Raw genomic sequence first — 13,451 nt, forward strand, 5'->3', positions numbered from 1 at the left:
CCTTGATACCGCAAAACAAGCACTTCTTTCCCTGCGCAGGGCACTGTGACGCTGATGCGCGGTGATTCCGCGAGCCGCATCGGAAACAGTGTGCTGAAACGGACTGGCTATCTCTGTCTCGCCGAGGGGGGCGGGGCCCCTGCGGCGCACGCGAACCGCTAGCGCTTGGAGAGTTTTGCTGAAAATGCGCTTTTGGTTGGAAATTGAATTTTCGTGGAGAATGCGAATACTGGGAACGACGCCGTACAGAAACAGGCTCGACCGAAGCAGAAAATTCCTTCAGCTCTTCAGCTGCTTGCTCAAACTGAAGAGCGATCCGCACTGCGCTCTCGAACGAAAGGGAGGAACCCTCGAGCAGCAACCGTTCTGCTCAAACTGAAGAGCGATCCGCACTGCGCTCTCGAACGAAAGGGAGGAACCCTCGAGCAGCAACCGTTCACGTACGCGGTTGGAAACAACGCCGGCAACAAATCGGTCCCGCAGAGCATCATCTTGTGAAGCGAACGAACAATGCAAAACGAGCTCCCGTAAAGCAGCAACAAAGTCATGAACGGACTCGCCTGCGTGTTGGCTGCGGCGGTGGAAACGATGACGCTCAACGACGACGTTACCCGACGTGAAAAACTGCTGCCGTAAGGCGATGAGTGCAGCCTCGTACTCGTCAGTAGCGGCCGCGGGAGGCTTCTCTTGTACTTCCGGTGCTGCGGAGCTTGCTGGTGCTGCGGCATTTGACCCTGCAGGTAAAGTCCGGTAAACACGCTGCCCTTCCGCCCCCAAACAATGCAGAAGAATGGACTTGCGTCGCACTGGGGGGAACTCCGCTGCTCCGGACGCTAGAAGTAGACTGTTAAGGTCTGCTCCCACTCCTCCCAAGGAAGTGACGGCCGACCGGGCGTCGGGAGGAACGGTGACGGCGGAGCAAGGCCGGAGAAACTCATGGCGGAGCGGACCCGGACGACACTCGATGCTGAAGGTAGCTTGACGTGTTTGTCCCACCCTCGTCGCCAATGTGGTGTTTGCGAAAGACGTAAGAAGCACCGGCAGCACCACCGTACAAAAAGACCGTTATTGTACGCAACATATCGAATATATACATAAAAGACAGACGCGCCCCCTGGGGGTGAAAGAACACAAAGTAGAAACCGAAACCGAATATAACAGTTTACTAAGCTTCTAATAATTTAAGTATAGTAAACGTTTACAAAGGATTTTTTTAAAAACTAGAAAGACGTTTTTTAGACTTCTTGATAGAAGTTTTCTAGCCGTATAGTAACGTGGCGTTAGCACAGCTACAGGAGGTTTTCAAGCCGCTTAGGTTTAAATAACATCGCAACAAGACTTCCTATATACTTTTGGACTATCCTTTTTGGACGTATACTAAAAGTTCTTTAGCTATTTTTGCGTTTCGTGGGTGGCGCAGAGTTTTTCGAAGCACTGGTGTTTAGGGACAGGAAGGGCAAAATAAACTTTAAATAGGTAGAATTAACTAAAAGGAGGTTATCTGATTGGTGGCTAAAGTCAAGGCACGAGTGAAAATTAAACTGTTCACTGCAAAGTACGAATCCTCAACCTCACTACTTAAAGGGAAAAAAAGATAAATCTAGTGGTTAGTTCACTAAGTATTACGGCTAGGTGGCGTTAGCCGCCGCCCGATCTAAAGGGTAAAGCCACATCCATCTACACAGATAGGCACCTCATAGGCACCTCATAGATAGGCACCTCATAGATAGGCACATCAGATAGGCAAACAGATAGGCACCTGTTTTGTTTTTTCTGTAATTGGAAAGTAAGCGAATTTTTAAGGAGAAAAAAAAACTTCGTTTATGTAGGATAACAGCAAAAAAACTATGAAAAAATGGTGACTTCTTTTAATGTATAAAAATGTTGTACAATGACATAATTTACAATTTGAGACTCACGTATATCATTGAAGGAAGGTGACTGTGGTGTATTCAGCAAAACGTACTAAATGACATTAAACATATGAACAAATGTTGTACCCAAAGATGTATGTTCTACAGTTGCATATGTTTTATATACCCAGCTGTTTACATTTGCATAATGATGCCAGAAGCAACACAAGTGTTATCAACATCAGTTGCGGTAAGCTGATATGTAGCGCTTGTGCTCTCAAGGGTGATAGCCCCAATCACTGCTACATAAATCTACCAAAGGGTATGGCACTTAACTACAATCGACGTGAACTGGTCATGACAGATGCATCATAGGAGTGCATGTGTAATTTTAAGAAAATTCTATAGTTGGCATTGTAACAGCAATTGACCTTTAAAGCAACATTGTGCCTGAGTGGTGTCTATTTCCACAGCAGTGTCGAGACCTGGTGTGGATCTGGGGTAGAATACTTGATTGCCACGCAGAATGCTTGATTTTCATTTCATGAGTGAATTAAACCACTGTGAGCACACATTAGGAGTATTTGTGCTATGAAGTGGTTTTTCTGCTAGTAAAAACTAAAAATTCATGACCACGCCCGCCTAAATGAGTGGCTGGATCCGCCCCTGGCTTCACATACACCAAATGTGGTGTACGTGAAATCAATAGATGATGAAGGTACATCACTGGTGCAAAATTATAAACATGACATGCGTTTCTTGTGAGAACATGAAATCATATTCACGCTCATGATGCAATCGCAGCCGTTTCACTAGCTTCACATATAACGAACTTGGTAATTATGTGACGCAAATGTATGATGAAGGTAAATGACACGTCCAAATATGATAATCATGATATGCATGTCATGTAAAACATCTCTACGTGCTGCACTCATAGCTGACTCTCGGCCGTTTCGCTAGCTACACATATACCAAATTTGGTATCATGTGGCGTGAATCAAGAAGAAGAAATGGACATGGGCAAGGCATGTAGCGCGTAGACAGGATAACCGCTGGTCATTAAGGGTAACTGACTGGATTCCCAGAGAAGGGAAGCGGGTTAGGGGGAGACAGAAGGTTAGGTGGGCCGATGAGATTAAGAAGTTTGCGGGTATAAATTGGCAGCAGCAAGCACAGGACCGGGTTAACTGGCGCAACATGGGAGAGGCCTTTGTCCTGCAGTGGACGTAGTCAGGCTGATGATGATGATGATGATGATGATGATGATGATGATGATGATGATGGCGTGAATAGACGATGAAGGTAAAATTAAGACATGTCCAAACATAATAATCATGACATGGAAGTCATGCTCAGTATAATTTACGACCGTTTCAGAACATTCTGATTTTAAGCAACATATCAACCTTCCTCATTTGTTCTTCACATATCATCGACTCCCGCTGTACGTGGGATCTGCCATTTTTTTTTAATTATTGGACTCATTAGCCTATTTTTCATTTTCTGCATCCACACCTTAACGCTTTAGATCTGGAGTGCATGATCTGGAATTGCACATGTGTACCTGGAAGCCACTTAAAAAGTTTGTTCTAATAGGCCTGGCCTACCTTCGATGTGTCTTAATCCGTTATTTGTTTACTATGCTTCCAAATTACAGGTGCACCTTCACTTTTGCCTTCTTGCTAAATTAGCCCTATTTCATACCTGTCAGCTTCATAATAGGATGTGACAGTTTTGTGTGCCCCAAAATATAGTGCTATTTGTACCCTGGTTTCCTCTTGGCTCCGTTGATGCCAGGGATGCATGCATAGTCCTTGTGCAGCTTTAGCCATGTAGTACGAAACACACACAAAAAAAAACATCTCTTTTTCGAGGTAGAGGTACGTGTGTGAGGGAGTAGAGATTTATTGACAAATTGCTAAGGGGTTCTTAGGGTGGGGCTACCTCGCTGAGCCAGTGGGACCTATGTTCCCATCTAGCCTCTGCAACTTTTGAACTACTACTAAGTTTTTACTAACTCGAGAATGAGCAGAGTTATACGTTTGTGTTAGCATGGAAGCATATAAAAGCAGCAGAGACCAAGGTGAGAAGCAATATTGTATCTTTACCATTCTCAAACTAATTATTTCTTTTTGTGACTTATTTTTCCAGTCATTCTTCAGCATGTGGCTCTGCGAGGCAATCTTATGATGCAAAATAGTGCCAAAATATTCTGTGTAAAGTTAGGGCTGTGTTTTCCGGGGCACATTTAGCTAGTGTGTAGGCTGCATTAGCATTGGACTGGATTACGTTGTGCATTACTTGATCGTGAAGATATTTAATAGCGCCATAAAGGAAAAGTGGGTGAAAATGACAAACACAATATGTGTGTCTTTTGCCTTCTATTTCATCTACTGTGCTGTTTGATACCTTCCTAAAATCCGTATTCAGTAGTACACCTGCAGTGTGGGCTATACCATGCACAGTCTAAGCAAGTGCACCACAAAATTGGGGAGAGTCATTCATTTCAGAGTACGAGAGTAGATTGATTGATGTGTGGGGTTTAACGCCCCAAAGCCACCATATGATTATGAAAGACACCGTAGTGGAGAGCTCCGGAAATTTCGACCACCTGGGGTTCTTTAACGTGCATTGAAATCTGAGCACACGGGCCTACAACATTTCCGCCTCCATTGGAAATGCAGTCGCCGCAGCCGGGATTCGATCCCGCGAACTGCAGGTCAGCAGCCGAGTACCTTAGCCACTAGACCACCGCGGCAGGGAATTACGGGAGTTGAGGCACCATATCTGGCTTGTATTGGTTACATCATTGAAAAAGAAAATGAGTATACTACACTTGCGAGAAAGTTAAAATAACGTCAGCAATTCTAAAGTTGCAGAGAAAGGACAAAGGTTTCCAGTGCCATATATCTATTGGTGAGAAACATTAAACACACCTTTCTTAGAGAAACACATTCTCGGGAACTGCAGGATTATAGGCACTTTTTAATTTGTACTACGCATGATCTGAAAGTATGGTACGTCACATATATCTCGGCCAGTCTACATATTGCGCATGCACATCTGCACTTCAAAACAAAAGTTATTGCAATGAATTGAGCCAATAATGATTTTTTAATATTTGTTGCAGCTACAGAAACACGGCTTGCCGTGGGTTTTCAGTTTGAGCCATTACGTAAGATGTAGATTCCCACTGCAAGTGAAACAAGTTGGGCAAGGTCATTAATGGCGTTCACGTGAACGCGTCGATGAAGTCTGAACCATCATAGCTTCCAAGGCATACAGGCGATAATTCACTGCATAATGTAATATGAATCCCAGAGCCGGCCTACGTGAGAGCCACGACTGTAGTTTATAACAACCAAGTTCATTGTATAACTTTTATTATTGCGTTTGCTGCAAGAGCCGGGCGCGCTCATTTTCAGGCCTTCGACCACCATGGCCGTACCAGAATCTTTGAAAAACTTCTACTAAATTGTTTTAGAATATTTGCACCCACGGCACGAGTAGTCTAAACGCGAGCCTCCGCGATAACGACACGTATTCTAGGGGGTCCCAATCAGTCAACTTTGTGGACTTGCGACTATAATAAACATCGTACAGTGAGTGGACGCGTTAACGGGCTAGTTTGTTTTTCATACTTATATGCGCAATAGCTTGAGATAACCACGTCACATCACCACAAATTTGGTTTCTAAGGATAACGCTGACTCTGATCTAGGGACTGGAGTCGAAATTACACTATGATTTGACCCGAGGTGAAAGCTGTGGAAACGAAAGTATGTGCGTTACTTAGCCCTAAATTATCCTGTTTCAAACCGACGGAGCGCTGTACGTGCAACTATCTTTATGTGGATTCACACGTGAAAAATCCCATGAAAATATCACTTTGTTGCGCACGCGGTGTTTACTCTTATTGACATGCTTGTCAAGAGCCACATCCAAGAGGTCCGACACCCGATTTTGTCATATATATTCAACTTTTGATAAGCACACCTTCAATCAATGCTCGTGCATGCAGTTTGTTTAGAATTTCGCATCAGCAACAGCCGCGATTTTTTAGGTTCTCTCCCACAGCACGCTTAATTTCCAAGGTCGAAATTCAAGATATTCGTCTTAGTTGTTTTAAACTGATCTAGTGCTACCTTGCACTCATTAATTTATTTGAATTCACTTTCCTCGGCTATATGTAACTCAGCTGAAGAAACGCGTCATTTACATGCAGCATTCGCGTGAAAATCAATCATTTTTCCTCGAATTTATTTAAAAATTCACTCATTGTCGCAATGTTTCACAATGAATTTTGAATGTGCACAGACACATGCATGATTAGAATTCGTAGCTATTCATATATATATATATATATATATATATATATATATATATATATATATATATATATATATATATATATATATTTACTGGCACAGTGGTGTTGTGCACTTATTATTTTTTTATTATTGGGTATATATGATTTATATATCAGGTTAACATGTATGTGTGTATCAGTTGGATTAATCGAGTACTCTTATATTTCTATATAGAAATTATCGCCCCGCCGCGGTGGTCTAGTGGCTATGGTACTCGGCTGCTGACCCGCAGGTCGCGGGTTGAAATCCCGGCTGCGGCGGCTGCATTTCCGATGGAGGCGGAAATGTTGTAGGCCCGTGTGCTCAGATTTGGGTGCACGTTAAAGAACCCCAGGTGGTCGAAATTTCCGGAGCCCTCCACTACGGCGTCTCTCATAATCATACGGTGGTTTTGGGACGTTAAACCCCACAAATCAATCAATATAGAAATTATCAAGGTTTCTTTTTACGTATATGCGCGCGCCTTTTTTTCCTCCTGCACATGTTACCTTTGATGTTCTAATTGATGCTCTAAGGATCAACACTGACATTTATATCGAGGTTGTCATGTTAAAATCACCTATATTATTTTTTGCCATTCTTGGGTAAACGAACTGTCAATCACCTGTGGCACATATAACCGCATACTTGCAATATGTGTGCCACACATCTGGAAGAAAGGCTTTGACGACATACGTGATAGGATCGCGGCATTATTCACGACCTGGCGGGCAATCATATTCGTCGAACCATCTTACCGTCCCATACTAATTTGGTTTACCCAAAGCTGAAGGAGTGATAACGAGAGCAACCAGACGTAGGCGGCTAGGTAGATAGATAGACAGACCATTGAAGTCAATTTTTCCTTCTTAGTCGATTGAATTTTTTATAACGTTATCTACTCACTGTCGAGCCCGGTTTGGTTATAGGTGTACAAATAAATTAATAAAACGGCAGTCATTATTTAGGCGCTGAAAGGTGCATGCAACGCAAAATATCTCGTAATTCAAATTGAAAATGAACTTCCCTTATCAAGATAGAAAACGGAGCTGGAGCTTCAGATGTTGTCACAATCATAGAATACCACCGTGGTCATTACACACATAGATATCCACACATGGGGAACGGCCGATCGTACATGCGTTCGACGCCAACGAAGCATTTATTTGGCTTCTTTGCAGAGCAAAAATGCCACACGGTGAAGCATATTTGATTTGAGGTAAAGCACATTTGTTGCGAGCATATCGAAAGTGGCGCTCCCTGTTGTATACAACTTGTAGGAGCTTCTTGAGCAAGCTCCCACTAAGTTTGAACAGCGCGATTGAATGCGGACAGAAGAGAACAAGCACATACACCCACACAGAATAAACATCCTTGCTGCACGATCATTGATCGAAGGTGTGCCTGTCAAAAATCTAGCTATAAATGTAGCGAAAAATATTGGACCTCTTGTGTTGCTCATAGCAAGTAGACTAATAAGTGTTAGCATCTCTAGCGCATCGAATTGATATCTCTATACGCTTTTACAGGTGTGAATGCACGCACATTGCAGATGCATGGAATGTAACCTGACAATTCAGGGCTAAGTAACGCACATGTTTTCGTTTCCACCGTTTTCAACTCTGGTCATAACGGCGCAATTTCACTCGAACAAGTAGATCAAAGTCAACATTATCTCTACAGACCGGATTCGTAAAGACATGACGTGATTATCTGAATTAAGCTATCGCCCATACAAGTATAATAAACAAACTGCCCGCCAACGCACTTCAGCTAGCTCACATGCTTTATATATAGTTTGATGTCCATGTACATCATTCGCCAGACATTCAGAACCGCTTCTCATCTGACGATCTAGTTCGTGCAGTATCGATCGCCTTGTGTGTTTATGACGGCATGCCGTTTTAAGAGAAAGGTGACCATAGCTTTTTAAAGAAGAAATGAGCGTTATCGCGGAGGCTCACGTTGGGAGCCCAGTTATAAAAACTGAGTTAGTAACCACACTCCTAGTACGTGTCATACACGCAAATAGTCTAAATCAATCCAGAAGTTTCTCAAACATTCTGACGCTGCCTGTACCGATCAATTTTTAAGGGTATATCGATCATATAAAAAAGAAATGAGCGAGCGTGGAATATCACCGCTACTGTATACAACCAAATGGTGTAGTAGCGCAAATTTTCGGGGACGAAGAGGACAAGAAAACACGACACTCGCTACTCTTCGTCCCCGTAAATTTGCGCTACTACACCATATGGTTAAATGATGTCTCACCAACTAGCCCAGCTCTCAACCCTACTGTATACAACCAAATCTCTCAATGACTTACTCACAACTTTTCTACATGTACCAAACGGAAAAATCAGCCATAAAAATTAAGTCATTCAATAAACTCGGCTGTTATAACTAATACAGTTGTGATTGTCGCATTGGTTTTACGTCATGCTGTTAATTGTCGCCTTTACGTATTCCTTGCACAACTTGTTTCATTTGCAGTACAAGTTCGTTTTGCAACAATATTTATGAGTGCAAAGTGCATCTTTGGGTTCTCTCGAGATAAACCAATATGTAAGAATGCAATTTATGTAGCTGCAATTAATACCAAAAACTTGGTTCTCTAGATTCATCAACTGCAATAACTTTTGTTGTGCAGTGATGATGCACACGTATGTGCACAGTACACATTAAGAGATATGTGACCATACTTGAAGTCATCTGCAGTATCAACTAAACAGTACTACTGCAGTTCTCTGCAAATCTGATTCTTTCTGAAATGTATACTCAAAGTATTTTACCAATTAAATACCTAGCATTTAAACGGTATTTTCTTTCTGTCCAGCTTTATATATATATATATATATATATATATATATATATATATATATATATATATATATATATATATATATATATATATATATATATATATATACTGGCATATGCTTCATAACAGTTGGCAAAAGTGGCTTACTTATTCCACACCAGATGTAATTGGCTTTGAAAAGAATGGCTTCCAGTGTTTTTGTGAAGCGCTTGTTTGGAATGTACTTGGTGGCACATGCACAGAGCATGCAGGTGTAGTATTGAATACTTTTTTTTAGGAGGGAATAACAGTGGTGTTGATGAAATAGAGAGAAGGCAATGGGACACGCATTCTGTGTCTGTAACTTTCACCACATATTTTCCTCATATAGTGCTGATCATAAATTCATGGCTAAATTAAGTCTATGCAAATGCAGGCTAACAATTGAGACACTTGATTGATGTGACCCAGCAAACATTGCCCTAACTTGATGTAGCATATTTTGGCTCTACAGTCATAAGGATGCTTGGCATAGACACACGCTAAAGAATGACTGGCATATGAATCATAACATAAAGAATAGCTACATTGAGGCCAGCATAGGTACAAAATTGCTTGTAACCTTAGTCTTTGGCTTAATCTATTTCCCTGTTGAAATAACGACATATGTATACTCTGTTCTTTGTCCAAACAACCCAATGAGCAATTAGTCACTAAATCCATACTTGTTCTTGGGGTGTACTTATACTGTAGAGAAAAAAGTGTTTTTCTTTGCTGTGTTTTAAACATGGCTACAGTAGTACAGGGGCAATGCATACACCCCTGCATCAACAAAGCCATAGAGAAAACCAGGCAATGAATATTGCTTTATGTTAAATGCACAAGATTGTGATATCCTATTACATATGAGTGTTAGGTCTTCGGAATCATTTGTCCTTTCTTCTTCAGCTTTAAGATTTCTGGCATGTTTTAACTTCCTGCAAGAGAGGTATACTCATTTTCAGTTTTTTTTTTTTTGTTATAGAACCTATGCATACCAAAGTGGAGCTCCTGCTCCTATACTAGACTCTGAAATGAATAACTCCCTCATGTAAACATTTGACAGAAGTCTGTCTCGTTGTGTATGAAACTGGGAGACGATATAGTCTCCAACCAAAAGTTTTGAAGAAACCTGACGTTTCGGAACCGACTTGGTTCCTTCCTCAGGGGTGACTGCGTAGGCTACGTAACAGCACCATCTTCAAAGCACTCGATGGGTGGCTAATGACCCCCCCTCTCTCTCTCGTTTTGTCATGGAGCGCAGACCGTGTGTGTACACTGGGGGAAGGGTTCCGACCGAACCCTTCCCCCAGAGTACACACACGCTCCCTTCCTCATTTATTGTGTGGATCACGTTTTCACTGTGTGCTTAGTAGCACACACTGAGGGTGTACTACTGAATACGTCTTTTTTAGGGGAGAATTGTACAGCACTGTGGATAAGTTAGAGAGAAGGCAACAGACACAACATGAGTCTGCCATTTTCACCTTATATATTAATTATGGTGTCGTTTAGTTTGTTTCTCATAAAGAAACTGCATGGCAGAATTAAGTCATGGCAAATGCAGCACCATCCTATCTTGACAAAGGCTACTGTACGTAATTTTTTATAGAGCAGGCAGTGCTGTAAAAACAAAGAGCTTGATTGAAGCTGAAGACGCAGAATGTTTTTGCCCCAGTGTGTAACAGAAGATGCTCAGCATAGAATAGACACAAAATAAAAAATAACTGGAGAAATTAATTATACCAATAGAAAATAAGTATACTCAGCAGGGAATTAATGCAGTATTGTGTGTTACCTTGAAACTGGTTTTTACCCGTTTCTTTGTTGATGCAACCACGTAATTCTGTATAACGTGGAAAAAGAACGGCTAGCAATTTGTTACCTGTGTTGTAATTCACACAGAGATTGCTTCATCGAACATTTACCATACAGCAGAAAGTTTGTTTTTATTTGCGGCATTGAATAAACCATGAATAGAACTATACATGAACTGTGCATGCATTTGTGGCATCGACAAAACCACACAGAAGACAGAATTAAGAACATCAGTTTATTTTGAGGCGCACAAAATGTCACATTCTTCTTTGATACTGACAGGCAAGAGATCGACAAATCCAACTTTTTTCACACAAACTGTGAACAAATTACAAAATTCTTCGTTGCTGCAAGCTCGTTCAGCAAGAATGCAAGAGCCAGTGATTTGTGCAACATGTTAATCATATGAAATAAGACACACTGATTAGAGGCTCGTTACAAGCCACTTCATGGTTGTTTTCCAGGAACAGATGCTTTCTTAGCCCCTTTGCCATAGCAAGAATGCAGTTCCAGACAAGGCACCCAACATGTGAGGCTTTAAATGTACGAGTGTTTTTTGGTGCATTGAAGACCACTTCATAGACAAGAGGACAATAAAGCTATCTGCGATAGAATACAGTGTATACCCTAGTATAAATGACAATGCACCTTCTCCTGCTCCCTATAGCAATGGGAAGCACGATAAATGTAAGGCACATCTTTCCTTTAAAGTTGAATACACGTGGTAATCAAGCATTCAGAATTGAGACGTTGTAAGGCACTGATTTCATACATTAAGCACCCTCTTGCAAAACAAATAGTATGTACCGGAGCATAGCGGTGCCAGCTATGTGCCAGTGTGAAAGAATACGATGTTCGTGTGGTTCGTGCTTGCCGGGTTGCTCCATTTTCTGAATCCACTTTAAGAAGGTGACAGTTTGTATTCTTTGCCGAGCCTGGTGTCTTTTTCAATGAGCATTGGTCCCGTGTATATAAACCCCAAGTACTGATTGATATGTGGGGTTTAACGTCCCAAAACCACTATATGATTATGAGAGACGCCGCAGTGGAGGGCTCCGGAAATTTAGACCACCTGGGGTTCCTTAACGTGCACCCAAATCTGAGCACACGGGCCTACGACATTTCCGCCTCCATCGAAAATGCAGCCGCCACAGCCGGGATTCGAACCGCGCCCTGCGGGTCAGCAGCCGAGTACCTTAGCCACTAGACCACCGCGGCGGGGCAACCCCCAAGTACTATTTGTTCAAACACTTCTAGATGCTTTAAATGTTAATATATTCGAGATCACACCATCTGTCAAACCAATCGGCCAAGTGCAAATAGAATTTGACGATATCTTCCCCATGAACACTAAACACTTGCCCTCTAAATATTTGATTGGTTTATTAGAACAACACCTGTCTCAATTACGTACTAATATAGTAACTGCAACGGATGCATCTATGAGTGGCGAGAAGGCAGGTGTGGGTATTTTTTCTCTCTCATTATTCTGGTCATTTTCATTACGCCTCCCAGATTATACACCGATATTTGAAGCGGATTTAGTGGTCGTTATACTGGCTATTCGTAAACTTCCTGCGACTCATTCGACAGCTGTGATAGTGACTGACTCATATTCCGCGTGTTCATTTTTATCATCGTCGTCGGCATCAGCATTACTAGAAACTTTTAAATCATTAATCCTAGCAAACATTCGTCTAGTGCGAATGATATGGATGCCAGGCCATCGTAGTATATTTATAAATGAGATGGCTGACACACTTGCGCCAACATCTCTTGATCTTCCGATTGTGGCAATCATGCCTCCTACAGCTTATGTAACAGCAGCGAGGTTTAGAAAACTCTCTCTTCTTGAAGACTCATCAAAAATCACGACACCGAATCCAGATTTCTCGCACCTGCACTTCACATGGAATAATAAATGGTGTCCCACGCGTAAATTGGAAGTCTTGATAACAAAATTACGTTGCCGTGTACCACCTCTTAATTTCTACTTAAACAGGTTTGGTCTGGTGCCATCCCTCTGTGCTCAAGCTGCAACGAACCTGAACATATCGACCATTTTCTTATCACATGTCACCGTTTCAGAAATCAAAGAAAAAATTGCTTCGAAATTTTATTCAAAAAGCTACGAATATCACTTATACTCCCAATATTTTGTCTTTTGGGGCCGCTTCATTGGGACACAGCGACAGGAACATCTGCGGGGCTCTCTGCGAATGCCTATATTACACAAGATTACCTTGCTGAGTCAGTGATCAGCTCTCGAATTTTACTAGCCACACTACCACTTATTATTTAGCTGATACACTGCAATAATTCAACTTTCAGAATAATTTCGTCTAACGATTACACCTCAGATATTCAACAAATTCTATTATTTCTCTCCTCCCCCCTTTGTTTCTTTTTTTTACATTCGCCAAATTAATTTCACAGTCAAAACACAGTAATCATATTCCCCTAGTCTAGAAAACCTAAAGGTATTGGCTTGCATTAACCACCGGCTTCTTGGCCAATCCCCCTTAGTGGATGAGAGCCACAAAAGAAAGGAACAAGCAAGCAAGCAAATGCCTGAACCAGCTCGTT

At 41.8% G+C, this 13,451-nt stretch overlaps 1 pseudogene; it reads right to left on the reverse strand.

Moving 5' to 3' along the window:
- Positions 1-279: 279 nt before the first annotated feature.
- Positions 280-1,081, reverse strand: LOC142784486 (uncharacterized; annotated as a pseudogene).
- Between the last annotated feature and the right edge of the window lie 12,370 nt (positions 1,082-13,451).

This window comes from Rhipicephalus microplus, unplaced genomic scaffold (assembly GCF_043290135.1).
Source record: "Rhipicephalus microplus isolate Deutch F79 unplaced genomic scaffold, USDA_Rmic scaffold_14, whole genome shotgun sequence".
NCBI lineage: Eukaryota > Metazoa > Arthropoda > Arachnida > Ixodida > Ixodidae > Rhipicephalus > Rhipicephalus microplus.